This window comes from Bos javanicus, chromosome 5 (genome assembly GCF_032452875.1).
Source record: "Bos javanicus breed banteng chromosome 5, ARS-OSU_banteng_1.0, whole genome shotgun sequence".
NCBI lineage: Eukaryota > Metazoa > Chordata > Mammalia > Artiodactyla > Bovidae > Bos > Bos javanicus.
This window is the reverse complement of record NC_083872.1, coordinates 9,307,848-9,322,300: the sequence shown is the minus strand read 5'-3', so window position 1 is coordinate 9,322,300 and position 14,453 is coordinate 9,307,848. Positions and strand designations below refer to the sequence as shown.

Genomic DNA, 14,453 nt, shown 5'->3' with positions numbered 1-14,453 from the left:
CATTTAAGGGCCATTTGAGGAAGAGATCTGAATCCTGGCGGTGGTCTGAAGCTTTCTATTGAAAGCTCATACACTCAAACTAGCAGAATGAGAGTCAAACAGTTAGGAAGATTTTAGAAGCACTAATGGAACAATGTTTAAAGAAATGCTATATCAAACACTCTTGATGGCACGAAGGAAAATGGTGTGTAAGAAAAAGATGGGTATCATCAGCTCTGAGCTGAGAACAGATTTAGAAATCTTTGTAATTTATTAACCAATCTCTTTTGCTTTTATTTTCCTTATCTGAATACATGAAAATGACACAAAATAAAATCTGTCTAAGTCAATGATCATTCAAAAAGTACAAAATAAAAATTCAAGTCATATGAAACCATTTCTTGACATAGTTTGCAGTACTTTTTGTTATTGGTCTATGAAATATTGCTGCATCTTATAATTAATGGTTTCTTAGAGTACATGAAATAGACATTTCCTAAAGAATAAGAGAAAGCATGAGCATTGTTTACAAATAATATATTACAAAGTAATAAACTGTATAAAATTTTAAGCAAACCGAGATATTCATTCCCAGAAGATAAATCACAATTATATTTAATAACTATAGTCAACACAAATTTCAGAACTAGCTAAAAGAAAAACGAATCCCTGAGCCAAATGAAAACCATATTCACTGTGACATTATTTCCCCCCTTAGATTTATAATATAGAGAATAAAAAATGGAAGCAATACATATCCAACTCAAAACCCAAGTACTGAATTACTGTGGTAATGATACAGAAAATCAAGAATTTTTATACAAATTGAAAATTTCCCACCTATAATAGGGAAAGAAATCTTGGAAATTGGGATATCAGAGATGTTTCTAAAGCATTTAATAATAAATTCACAAATTTAACATTTTTTTCCCTAGTAATCCACATATGTACACCCATTTCTCTACTAATGAAGTTTCAAAAACTATAATTTGTTTTCAAAGCATCACTCAATAATGGAGAACTTTTATAGCTTTAAAAGGCCTCCCAAGATTTTGGTAAGAATGACAGGGTCATGATCAAGAAAAGACAGCAAGAGAGCTATTTCAGATGCATCATAAAGACTTCAAGTGCATTTTGTAGTGTTTAAAAATGAGAGTTAAAGTCTCCCTTTTTAATTTTTTGATTAAAAAAGACATGAAAGCCTAGAGATGGAAAGGCAATTTTGCACGGATTAATCTGGCATAATTTTCATTAACAGTGTTTTTGTGTACAATATTAATTGAAGTTACCTCTTGTGTTGTTGTTTAGTCACTAAGTTGTGTCTGACTCTTTTGTGACCCCGTGGACTGTAGCCCACCAGGCTCCTCTGTCCATGGGATTTCTCAGGCAAGAATAATGGAGTGGGTTGCCATTTCCAGGGGATCTTCCTGACTCAGGGATAAACCCGTGTCTCCTACACTGCAGGCAGATTCTTTACCACAGAGCCAGCTGGGAACCACATCTCCTGTATACAATAAGGTGAAACTCGATGCTTTTGGCAGTTTTGGAACAGACACAGGTTAATTGGATCAAGCCAACTGACTCTCAAAATGTTTTCTGTAGCAGTAACAGAATAATCATTTGGAATTCCCATTCTCTATTGCCTTGCTGAAATCTTGCTCTGAACTCTTGCTGTTTCTGAGCTGCAGCACTTGAAATAAAATGTAAGCTTGTGACTCAAAGCCCTCTTTGATCAAACAGTGTGCAAATTGTCATAGTTTTGTTACACAGGGAAGGAAAACTTTAAAATTCATCTACCCACAATTCAGATTGTGTTAAATACGATGGAAATTGCTGCAGTATCCAGTTAAAAACAGTATATTAATAAAGAAAATACCTAACACTTAATAAGCCTGTACTATTAGCAGACATTTTTTAAGAGCTTGAAACATAGCTCATTTAATGCTCACTAACTAAACCCTAGGAGTCAGGCCATAGTATGTCTTTTATAGACAAGAAACTTTACCAAAGCTTGCATAGCTAGTAAGTGTTGGAACGAGGCTTTGAATTGCAACAGGGCCCATGGAATTTTGCCTTACTAATAAATAAATACATGTTGAATGAATAATTGTGCACCTAGAGTGTGTCTGGCATGATACTGGGTGCTCTAGATATTTTAAGAAGTTCGTTCACCATCTGTATGCATCCCTATGCATGTGGATACATATAGATGGTTTAAATCCAATGTGATATATGCTCACCTCATGCGAAGAGTTGACTCATTGGAAAAGACTCTGATGCTGGGAGGGATTGGGGGCAGGAGGAGAAGGGGACGACAGAGGATGAGATGGCTGGATGGCATCACCGACTCGATGGACGTGAGTCTGAGTGAACTCCGGGAGTTGGTGATGGACAGAGAGGCGTGGCCTGCTGCGATTCATGGGGTCGCAAAGAGTCGGACACGACTGAGCGACTGAACTGAACTGAGAAGTGATTATGAAAGACTGAACTGAGAGGACACACCAGGTAGAAAACCACACTGGGATTTAAATATCTGTGTAGTTGGTCCTGAAGGCTAAGTTTATATACTAAATATATCGGATACGAAGTCTTAAAAAGTGATTTGGCTTATTCTTCCTGAATTCAACCTCTATTAGTGTGCTAATGAATTCATTTGGGGATCTGAGACTTGAATGAACAATACACGCAACTTACCAAATAATAATAAACAAGATCATGGGTTAGCTGCTTATCTAACAGTTATTCCTTCCTTCTTATTTTGGATAAGCCATATTTTTTATTTTTTCCAGGTAACTACTACCCCTAATCCCCTGCTCATGGGTAAATCTTACTGTCTCTGTGTCAGTCATGGTCATCCCATACTTCTTCCCAATGGATGGTTAGCACAATGGCAAGTGATCCAGTCTGGGCCTTTGTGGTATAAGAGGAAGTCTAATGGGACTTGGAAATCTACTGGGTGATGTCTGGGAAAGTTTTTCTAACGCCTAAAAATATATGCACAGGAAGTAATTTATCTTTCATTGGTTGGTGTTATATTTGTGTGTGGCAGCTAGAACTGCTTGTAACCATGTTGTGATCATGAGAGAATCTAGTAAAGGAGAAGACGGATGCTTTAGGGGTAAAGGAGCTGAAAGCAGGGAGGAATCATGGTGCTCAGGATAGGCTGAGCTGCTATACTATTTAACCCTACAACCACCATACCTTGGAACTTCTTGCAATGAGAGATAGTATAGTTCCTTTATAATTTAATCCATTTTGTGTTGTGTTTGGTGTTGCCTACAATCCTAGGTGTTACCAGTGGTAAAGAATCTACCTGCCAAAGTAGGAGACACAAGAGACAAAGCTTCAATCCCTGGGTCGGCAAGATCCCCTCGAGAAGGAAATGGCAACTCACTGCAGTATTCTTGCCAGGAAAATTCCATGGTCAGAGGAGCCTGGAACGCTATAGTCCATGGGATCACAAGGAGTTGGACACAGCTGAGCACACATGCATGCACACTCAGAGTCAAAAGCTAGCAATTACAAATACTTTCTAACGTGATCTCCACAATAACAAAAATGAAATATCTTCCATAGGCTTATTTTCTACTATGCCATGCTAAGGCTGCTTCCTCATATTCTTTACTGTGTGTGTATCTGACCTCTAGTTTTTGATTCTTAGTCTAGGAGACACTTATTACATTTTCTCCTAATCAGAAGAGACTCTTTCTCTACATGCCATGAATTATGGCAAAGATCATAGTCCTGCATCCTAAAGTGCTAGATAAATACAAACTGAATTGATTTGAAGTACCAGAAAATTTTGGCTTTGTCATTGGTTCTAATTTAGAAGATTTTAAAGGTTTAGGTAATCTAATTTTGTACATTTTATTCAACTTGAATGATCTATGTTCTAATATGTCCATCACTAATCAAAGTGTGTGAGTTTGGGGACATTGTACAACTGTTGATTCACTTGGAATATTATAGCGGTAAATCAGGGGGAACCAAACACTTGGAAAGCATATTTGAAAGGTAGGTACCCTAACATATCTATTACATGGCACACTCTTCAAGCGTTTCTTTGTTGTTCAGTCGCCAAGTCATGTCCGACTCTCTGCAGCCCCATGAACTGCAGCATGCCAGTTCCTTAGTGGGTTCCTTTTCTTTTGCTTCTCCTCCTCTCACATTTAAGGATCACTGTGAAAAATATGACTTTGATAAAAACTGTTATTGATAGTTTTTTTTAACCTTCATTTAGCCAGCAATTGGACTCAATGCCATTTCCATTTGAATAGTTCAGTAACAGGACAGATGAATATATCACAGTTTTTAACTTAGATCTTCAAAGGAAGAATTCAGTGTAATAGTTTGATGTTGAGAAACATGACCTGCAAATATCCTCTCATTTGCATAATCAGGCATTCTGGCTTACTGACAGCAATATGTAGAGTCAAATTGCTTTTTCATTGTAGATTTAGTAATTATAGGCACTATAATTTTCTTGACATAAAGTCATTCTGTGTGTAGTCTTATCTCTTTAGGTTTTTCCCCAAGCATATGAATAACTTGATATTATGACACGATGGAAGAAAACTGAAAAGTGATCTAAAGTACTTGTCCTGAATGTGCCCATCTTCCTCTTTGAAAGCTGTGGGATGACTTACTCTCAGAATGCCATATTACAACAATTTTCTGATATTCTCAATTAGAAAGTATCTCTACCTTACTGTGAAGCAACAGATGCAGGGAAGATTTACAACTTGCCCCATTGTGTAGCTCAAGAACATTGATGTTTAGAACCTCAGGTTTATTTAAACACCTGGTTATAAACTATGATGCACTTGTTGGGAGAAAATGATATTTAGCCAAACTTTTTTTTTCATTCATGCCATTAATATGCAACTGCTTTTCCTTAAAATAGGTAATAGCAATAGCTGAATCTCAATTAATATCCAACTAAGAAGATATTTTAGAATGAGGGCACACTGTTACAGAGTCGTCACTGAATGTCATATTACAGATAAATTAACACTTTTACCAAGGTACAAGTATACTAATAGCATGAATAAAATATGAGCGCTGATTTCAATCAACTAAAAGTCACCCTGTATTATAGAAGGTGAAATAGAGAATCGAATAGGAGCTATGACTTAATGTCATTTCACTTGTTTACCAGAGATTTTATTTTTGGACATCACCTGGGGACTTTTGAAATCAAAGACCAAATCAGTGAGAAAAAATAGCAACCAAAAACAAAACAAAACCCAAACTCAAACCAAAAGACTGTGAAAGCTTTGTGCCAAACAAAGAAAGAAAAAGGATGAATACTAGCAAAGCACCACTAAAATTAATGGAGTAAAATTATAAAATTGAAGTGAAATATGAGGGTTTTTTATAGCAACAACTTCAAATCACATAATATTCAAGGCTAGAAGTAGAAAGAACAGGCAAAATATAGCTCTATTAGAAACCTTCAAGCTACACAGGTGAAAATAATAACATAAAGGAAAAATAAATAAAAATGTAGGAATTAGGGTGTAAAAATGATAAAATCCATTAAGGGGCAAGGAGACCTAACCCAAGAATTGAACCCAGTTCTCCCACATCAGAGGCAGATTCTTTACCATCTGAGCCTTCAGGGAAGCCTACAAGGTAAGTAGTGTAGTTAAAGGAGGAGCTTGTGAGCACACATGAGCTCGTGGATGGCCAGCTTGAGAGGGATCTCAGTTCTGACTTTTGTCTTAGCTATAAACATAAGAGCATTCTAAGCCAGTGTTTCACAAACCAGACAAGCCACAAAAAAAGAAAACTATAGGCTGATATCACTGATGAACATAGATACAAAAATCCTCATATTAAAAACATATTAATTATATCATACTAAAAAGATCTTAAAAAGATCAGACATATCCTTACAAATAGCTGTGAAAAGAAGAGAAGCAAAAAGCAAAGGAGAAAAGGAAAGATATAAGCATCTGAATGCAGAGTTCCTAAGAATAGCAAGAAGAGATAAGAAAGCCTTCCTCAGAGATCAGTGCAAAGAAATAGAGGAAAACAACAGAATGGGAAAGACTAGAGATCTCTTCAAGAAAATTAGAGATACCAAGGGAACATTTCATGCAAAGATGGGCTTGATACAGGACAGAAATCATATGGACCTAAGAGAAGCAGAAGATATTAAGAAGAGGTAGCAAGAATACACAGGAGAACTGTACAAAAAAGAGATTCACAACCCAGATAATCATGATGATGTGATTACTCACCTAGAGCCAGATATCCTGGAATGTGAAGTCAAGTGGGCCTTAGAAAGCATCACTATGAACAAAGCTAGTGGAGGTGATGGAATTCCAGTTGAGCTATTTCAATCCTGAAAGATGATGCTTTGAAAGTGCTGCACTCAATATGCCAGCAATTTTGCAAAACTCAGCAGTGGCCATAGGACTAGAAAAGGTCAGTTTTCATTCCAATCCCAAAGAAAGCCAATGCCAAAGAATGCTCAAACTACCACACAATTACACTCATCTCACACGCTAGTAAAGTAATGCTCAAAATTCTCCAAGCCAGGCTTCAGCAATATGTGAACCGTGAACTTCCAGATATTCAAGCTGGTTTTAGAAAAGGCAGAGGAATCAGAGATCAAATTGCCAACATCCATTGGTTCATCGAAAAAGTAAGAAAGTTCCAGAAAAACATCTATTTCTGCTTTATTGATTATGCCAAAGCCTTTGAATGTGTGGATCACAATAAACTGTGGAAAATTCTGAAAGAGATGGGAATACCAGACCACCTGATCTGCCTCTTGAGAAATCTATATGCAGGTCAGGAAGCAACAGTTAAAATGGACATGGAATAACAGACTAGTTCCAAATAGGAAAAAGAGTACGTCAAGGCTGTATATTGTCACCCTGCTTATTTAACTTATATGCAGAGTGCATATTGAGAAACGCTGGGCTGGAAGAAACACAAGCTGAAATCAAGATTGCCAGGAGAAAGATCAATAAGCTCAGATATGCAGATGTCACCACCCTTATGGCAGAAAGTGAAGAGGAACTAAAAAGCCTCTTGATGAAAGTGAAAGAGGAGAGTGAAAAAGTTGGCTTAAAGCTCAACATTCAGAAAACGAACATCATGGCATCTGGTCCCATCACTTCATGGGAAATAAATGGGGAAACAGTGTCAGACTTTATTTTTCTGGGCTCCAAAATCACTGCAAATGGTGATTGCAGCCATGAAACTAAAAGATGCTTACTCCTTGGAAGAAAAGTTATGACCAACCTAGATAGCATATTAAAAAGCAGAGATATTACTTTGCCAACAAAGGTCCGTCTAGTCAAAACCATAGTTTTTCCAGTGGTCTTGTATGGATGTGAGAGTTGGACTGTGAAGAAGGCTGAGCGCCAAAGAATTGATGCTTTTGAACTGTGGTGTTGGAGAAGACTCTTGAGAGTCCCTTGGACTGCAAGGAGATCCAACCAGTCCATCCTAAAGGAGATCAGTCCTGGGTGTTCACTGGAAGGACTGATGCTAAAGCTGAAACTCCAGTACTTTGGCCACCTCATGTGAAGAGTTGACTCATTGGAAAAGACCCTGATGCTGGGAGGGATTGAGGGCAGGAGGAGAAGGGGATGACAGAGGATGAGATGGCTGGATGGCATCACTGACTTGATGGACATGAGTTTGAGTGTACTCTGGGAGTTGGTGATGGACAGGGAAGCCTGGCGTGCTGCGATTCATGGGGTTACCAAGAGTTGGACACGACTGAGTGACTGAAGTGAACTGCATATGTATTAAAAAGACCATGTATTCGGAGCAAGTGGGCTTTATCCTAAGGATGCAAGCTTTCTTCAATATTTTCAAGTCAGTCAATGTGATACATCACATTAACAAACTGAAGGATAAAAACCATACAATTATCTCAGTAGAGGCAGAGAAAGCCTTTGACAAAATTTAACACCCATTTATGATAAAAACTCTCCAAAAAGCAGGCATAGAAGGAACATACCTCAACATAATAAAAGCCATATATGATAAATCCACAGCAAACACTATCCTCAATGGTGAAAAATTGAAAACTCTTCCCCTAAAGTCAGGAACAAGACAAGGGTGCCCACTCTTACCACTACTATTCAACATTGTTTTGGAATTTTTAGCCACACAAATCAGAGAAGAGAAAAAAATAAAAGGAATCCAGATTGGAAAAGAAGTAAAATTCTCTGTTTTTAGATGACATTATGCTCTACATAGAAAACCCTAAAGACACCACCAGAAAATTACTAGAGCTAATCAATGAATATAGTAAAATTGCAGGACATAAAATTAATACAAAGAAATCCTTTGCATTCCTACACAGTAACAATGAGAAAACAGAAAGAGAAATTAAGGAAACAATCCCATTCACCATTGTGACGAAAAGAATAAAATACTTGGAATAAATCTACCTAAAGAAACAAAAGACCTATATACAGAAAACTAAAACACTGATGAAAGAAATCAAAGATAACGCAAATAGATGAAGAGATATACCATGTTCATGGATCAGAAGAATCAATATAGTGAAAATGAGTATACTTAAAGCAATCTATAGATTCAATGCAATCCCTATCAAGCTACCAATGGTATTTTTCACAGAACTAGAACAAATAATTTCACAATTTGTATGGAAACACAAAAAACCTCGAATAGCCAAAGCAATCTTGAGAAAGAAGAATGGAACAGGAGAAATCAACCTGCCTGACTTCAGACTACACTACAAAGCTACAGTCATCAAGAGAGTATAGTACTGGCACAAAGGCAGAATTATATCAGTGAAACAAAATAGAAAGCCCAGAGATAGATCCACACACCTATGGACACCTCCTCTTTGACAAAGGAGGCAAGAATATACAATGAAGAAAAGACAATCTCTTTAATAGTTGGTGCTGGGAAAACTGGTCAACCACTTGTAAAAGAATTAAACTAGAACACTTTCTAACACCATACACAAAAATAAACTCAAAATGGATTAAAGACCTAACTGTAAGACCAGAAAACTCATAGAGGAAAACATAGGCAAAACACTCTCTGGCATAAATCAATAGCAAGATCCTCTATGACCCACCTCCCAGAGTAATGGAAATAAAAACAAAAATAAACAAATGAGACCTAATTAAACTTAAAAGCTTTTGCACAATGAAGTAAACTATAAGCAAGGTGAAAAGACAGCCTTTAGAATGGGAGAAAATAATAGCAAATGAAGCAACTGACAAATAATTAATCTCAAAAATATACAAACAGCTCATTCAGCTCAATACCAGAAAAATAAATGACCCAATCAAAAAATGGGCCAAAGAACTAAACAGACATTTTCCAAAGAAGACATACAGATGGCTAACAAACACATGAAAAGATGCTCAGCATCACTCATTATCAGAGAAAGGCAAATCAAAACCATAATGACGTACCATCTCATGCCGATCAGAATGGCTGCTATCAAAAAGTCTACAAACAATAAATGCTGCAGAAGGTTTGGGGAAAAGGGAACCCTCTTACAACGTTGGTGGGAATGCAAACTAGTACAGCCACTATGGAGAACAGTGTGGAGATTAAAAACTGGAAATAGAACTGCCATATGACCCAGAAATCCTACTGCTGGGCATACACACTGAGGAAACCAGAATTGAAAGAGACATGTGTACTCCAATGTTCATTGCAGCACACTTTACAATAGCCAGGACATGGAAGCAACCTAGATGTCTGTCGGCAGACGAATGGATAAGAAAGTTGTGGTACACATACACGATGGAATATTACTCAGCTATTAAAAAGAACGCATTTGAATCATTTCTAATGAGGTGGTTGAAACTGGAGCTTATTATACAGAGTGAAGTAAGTCAGAAAAACACCAATACAGTATATTAATACCTATATATGGAATTTAGAAAGATGGTAATGACAGCCCTATATGTGAAACAGCAAAAGAGACACAGATAAAAAAACGGACTTTTGGACTCTGTGGGAGAAGGCAAGGGTGGGATGATTTGAGAGAATAGCATTGAAACGTGTATATTACCATATGTGAAATAAATGGCCAGTCCAAGTTTGATGCATGAAACAGGGCACTCAAAGCTGGAGAACTGGGACAACCCAGAGGGATGTGATGGAGAGGGGGGTGGGATGGGGTTTGGGATGGGGGACACATGTACACCTGTGGCTGATTCATGTCAATGTATGGCAAAAACCACCACAATATTGTAAAGTAATTAGCCTCAAATTAATATAAATAAATTAATTTAAAAATTAAAAAAAGCCAGTGTTTCCTAACTTGTTAAGAAATAATATGATAATATACAACTCATACAGTCATTATGAAATTAGATAATATGTGAATAAATATATAGCAGGCACTCAATGATAGTTATAATTGATTTAATGCAATGTTTATGATGATGATAGTGATAACTATCATCGGTAACATCATCATCATCATCATCATCATCATCATCACCATCATCTTGTCCCTGTAGCAAACATATTCCTGTTACAGAGCTAGATGCAAGGAGCATCTCCTGCTCTGATACATGAAAGTTAACACAGTATTATTTGCATGTAGATTTTCTAGCTAGGAAAGAACGTACAAGTAAGAGATCCCTAGATGCCTAGTCCTTAAACAAATATTGGCATTCTAACTTATACATTAGTCTCTTGTGAATTGGTTAGTGTTAATTATATCAAAAGATAACTTTCAAAATCATTTTCTATCACTTTGAAGACCAGATCCTGAAATATGGTTCACTTTGTCTGTCTACCTCTCTACCTTACCACTCTCTGCTCCCACAGTAACAATTAGACTCAGAAAGAAATGAAACAATTTTTTTTTTTCTGTTTCTTGATGAAGGTGTTCACCTTTCTTGGGAGTAGGATCTAAATGTATATTTCAGATTTTATCAAATGTTAAATAAAAGGGCAGCTGCTACTAAAGCAGTTTTTCAGAATTCTGTGTCAAATTGGCTGAAATTTCTGAATTTCTGCATGGCCTTGGCAAGGTTTTGTAGGAACTGAGAGGTTTTCCTGGTGCCTCAGAGGTTAAAGCGTCTGCCCCCAATGAGGGAGACCCAGGTTTGATCCCTGAGTCGGGAAGATCCCCTGGAGAAGGAAATGGTAACCCGATCCAGTATTCTTGCCTGGAGAATCCCATTGATGGAGAAGCCTGGTGGGCTACAGTCCATGGGGTCGCAAAGAGTTGGACATGACTGAGCAACTTCGCTTTCACTTTCACTTTCAACTTCCACATAGTACACATATAGGAACCACCTTTCCTCACACTGCTGCTGCTGCTAAGTCGCTTCAGTCATATCTGACTCTGTGTGACCCCATAGACGGCAGCCCGCCAGGCTCCCCCGTCCCTGGGATTCTCCAGGCAAGAACACTGGAGTGGGTTGCCATTTCCTAACACTAGCCACTCTAATACAGCTGTAGGACCATTAGCCCCCACACCACAAGGCTTCTAGAAACCTGCTGCTTCAGAAATGAACAAGTTCTGAGAGTCAGAAAGAGCCAGGATTGGATCTAAGGATGACTCCATGGAATAATGTGGTCCATGTGGTAATGCTCTGGTTCCAAATTTCATTTCCTTGATTTTTTTTTTTTTAACCTTCTCAATACTTGTATAGGTAGCTGTTTCACCAACTCAGTACTTGCCTGACTTATTAAACTATCCCCTCTGATAAGTAGAAATATGACATAGATGTGAGGGGCAGGTTCTGTTACTAAGTTAGGTAGACTGGGCCAATACATAGGTGCTAGGTAAGAGTGTGGGCTCTGACGCCAGGATGTCTGTGCTTGAACCTTGTGCTGGCTGATGTTAGCGACTGGTGTGGATTTCTTCTAAACAAGGCCAGTCTTTCACCAGTTAACTCCCTTGTGAATGGAGGGGTTGACTGGGAGCTCAGTGTACCTGGTTGGAATGTACTGATGAGCAGCCTTCTCCTATAGATACGTGGGCAGGTAGTGGCAAGGTAGGCCAGCAATGACCTCCATTATCCAGGTGGGGAAGGCACGTCTGTGAAAGTGGACCCTGCTTACTTTCTAACAAAGGGCCGACTCCTGTTCTTGACAGAGTGCCCTGTTCTGCTTCTCCTTTGGTGCTAACTCTTCCCAGACCCTTCCCCGCATTAGTCAGCATGTTCCCGTGTAAACTGGAGTCAGTGGCCTAGTTGTGAGTGGGCAATTTTCCATTAACAAATTACTCCATTGCAATTGCTCTGCAGGCAAAAGTCTTTGGTCAATTTGTTAAAATATCTGGGGCCAGTTAGGGAAAAGGGTTCTTCTCTCTGGAATGCATTTTCTTCAAGTACTTCCAATTATAGTCTTCTCAGATTTGGTGCCTTAATCAATTATTATAAAATGCTTTCTGTTTGCAGAATGTGTGTCCCAACTTCTGACTTGTTAAGGTGCTTTCACATTGCCCAGTTTTATGTGCTTCACCCCTTTCTTTTCTATCATTTGAATAGCTTTTGGAAGGAAGCATAAACAATCTCTGTGGTAAATATGCCACCAGGAGCATGATGAAAACATGACCACGTTTTCTTTGATATATAAAAAGACTCCTGTCCTTTATGTTGGAAATGGGGAAAAAATGAGGACTTTACAGTATTCTTGTTGCATTTCTAGAATTATATCATGATTATCTACTTATGTATTTATTTTCCTCACCAGCGTCTGAGCCCCTTGAGTTTTGGGATAGGATGGTATTTGCAATATTTAACACAAAGTCTCAATATCTACTACAGCATGGTAGAAATTTGATTGTGTTTAGGGTATATACTTACAATATTTGTAGAAGCAGATATTGTATTTTCCTGGCATGAGGGAGTAAAACATATAAATAGGTACAATAGGTGAATTTGCTTGTGATTCTTCATGACTTTTCCTGAGTAGGTGTCACGAGTAGGCTCTGGATGCATTTCTGAGTTTTGCATGTTAGATCAGCTTAAGTTCAGTTTTGAAGAGAATCGGGATTAGCAGAGATGACATAGTATTTGAACAGTGAGAATGGGGCCTGTTTCAAATCCTGAGTGAATATAAATCCTATGCAATATTAGGCACAGTTTGTCATCGAATATTTTTCATCAAAAAATGCTGACACTGAAGACAGAAGGCAGCTGGTAGACAGCAAAAGGATAGGGAGCATTCAGTGTTGAAAGAGAGATCTATAAAATCATGCTCTTATTCATGATAACAAGTAAAGAAGCCAGCCAGCATCTTGCAAAGGGTGTTAGAAGAAAAGTAGGAATCAGCTGATTCAGATGGCACTTTGTAGAAATTCATCATCAGAGACTGATTAGGGTTCTGAATGAGAAAACAGCATTCCAGATGAGGTAAGAAAGGTGTGGCATTGAAGGGGATAATTAGGACTTTGGGATTAACATGTACAACTATTGTTGTTAAGTCACTAAGTCGTGTCTGACTCTGTGACCCCATGGACTGTAGCACATCAAGCCTCTCTGTCCTTCACTATCTCCTGGAGTTTGCTCAAACTCATGTCCATTGAGTTGGTGATGCCATCCATTCATCTCATTCTCTGTCACCACCTTCTCCTCCTGACCTCAATCTTTCCCAGCATCAGAATCTTTTCCAATGAGTCGGCTCTTTGCATCAGGTGGCCAAAGTATTGGAGCTTCAGCTTCACCATCAGTCCTTCCAGTGAATATTCAGAATTGATTACCTTTGCTGTTGCTGCATCGCTTCAGTCGTGTCCGACTCTGTGCGACCCCATGGACTGCAGCCTACCAGGCTCTTCCGTCCATGGGATTTTCCAGGCAAGAGTACTGGAGTGGGTTGCCATTGCCTTCTCCCTGATTAACTTTAGGATTGACTGATTTGATCTCCTTGTTTTACAAAGGACTCTCAAGTGTCTTCACCACCACAATTCGAAAGCATCCATTGTTCAGCACTCAGTCTTCTTTATGGTCCAACTCTCATATCCATACATGACAACTGGAAAAACCATAGCTTTGACTATACAGACTTTGTCAGCAAAGTGAAGTATCTGCTTTTTTTAAAAAAAAGTCTGGTCTAAGTTTGCTTTTCTTCCAAGGAGAAAGCATCTTTTAATCTTGTGGTTGCAGTCACTGTCCACAGTGATTTTGGAGCCAAGAAAATAAAATTTGCCACTGCTTCTACTTTTTCTGCTTCTATTTGCCATGAAGTGATGGGACCAGATGCCATGATCTTAGTTTTTTCAGTGCTGAGTTTTAAGCCAGTTTTTTTCACTCTCCTCTTTCATCCTTATCAAAAGGCTCCTTAATTCCTCTTCACTTTCTGCCATTAGAGTAGTATGATCTGCATATCCAACGTTGTTGATATTTCTCCCAGAAGTCTTAATTCCAGCTTGTGATTCATCTAGCCTGGTATTTCACATGATGTACTTTGCATAGTAAACAAGCAGGGTGACAATATACAGCCTTGACATATCCCTTCCCAATTTGGAACCAGTCGTTGTTCCATATCCAGTT

At 38.3% G+C, this 14,453-nt stretch overlaps 1 protein-coding gene across 8 annotated transcripts in view; it reads right to left on the bottom strand.

Moving 5' to 3' along the window:
• SYT1 (synaptotagmin 1) overlaps positions 1-14,453 on the bottom strand; it is a 608,049-nt gene that overhangs the window by 234,279 nt on the left and 359,317 nt on the right. Inside the window, exon 4 of one of the 8 annotated variants that reach the window (XM_061415614.1) lies at positions 1,269-1,483. The exons of the other annotated variants lie outside the window; for them this stretch is intronic. The gene's annotated coding sequence lies outside the window, so the exon portion shown is untranslated. The remainder of the gene's footprint in view (positions 1-1,268; positions 1,484-14,453) is intronic. 8 annotated transcript variants of the gene reach the window in all.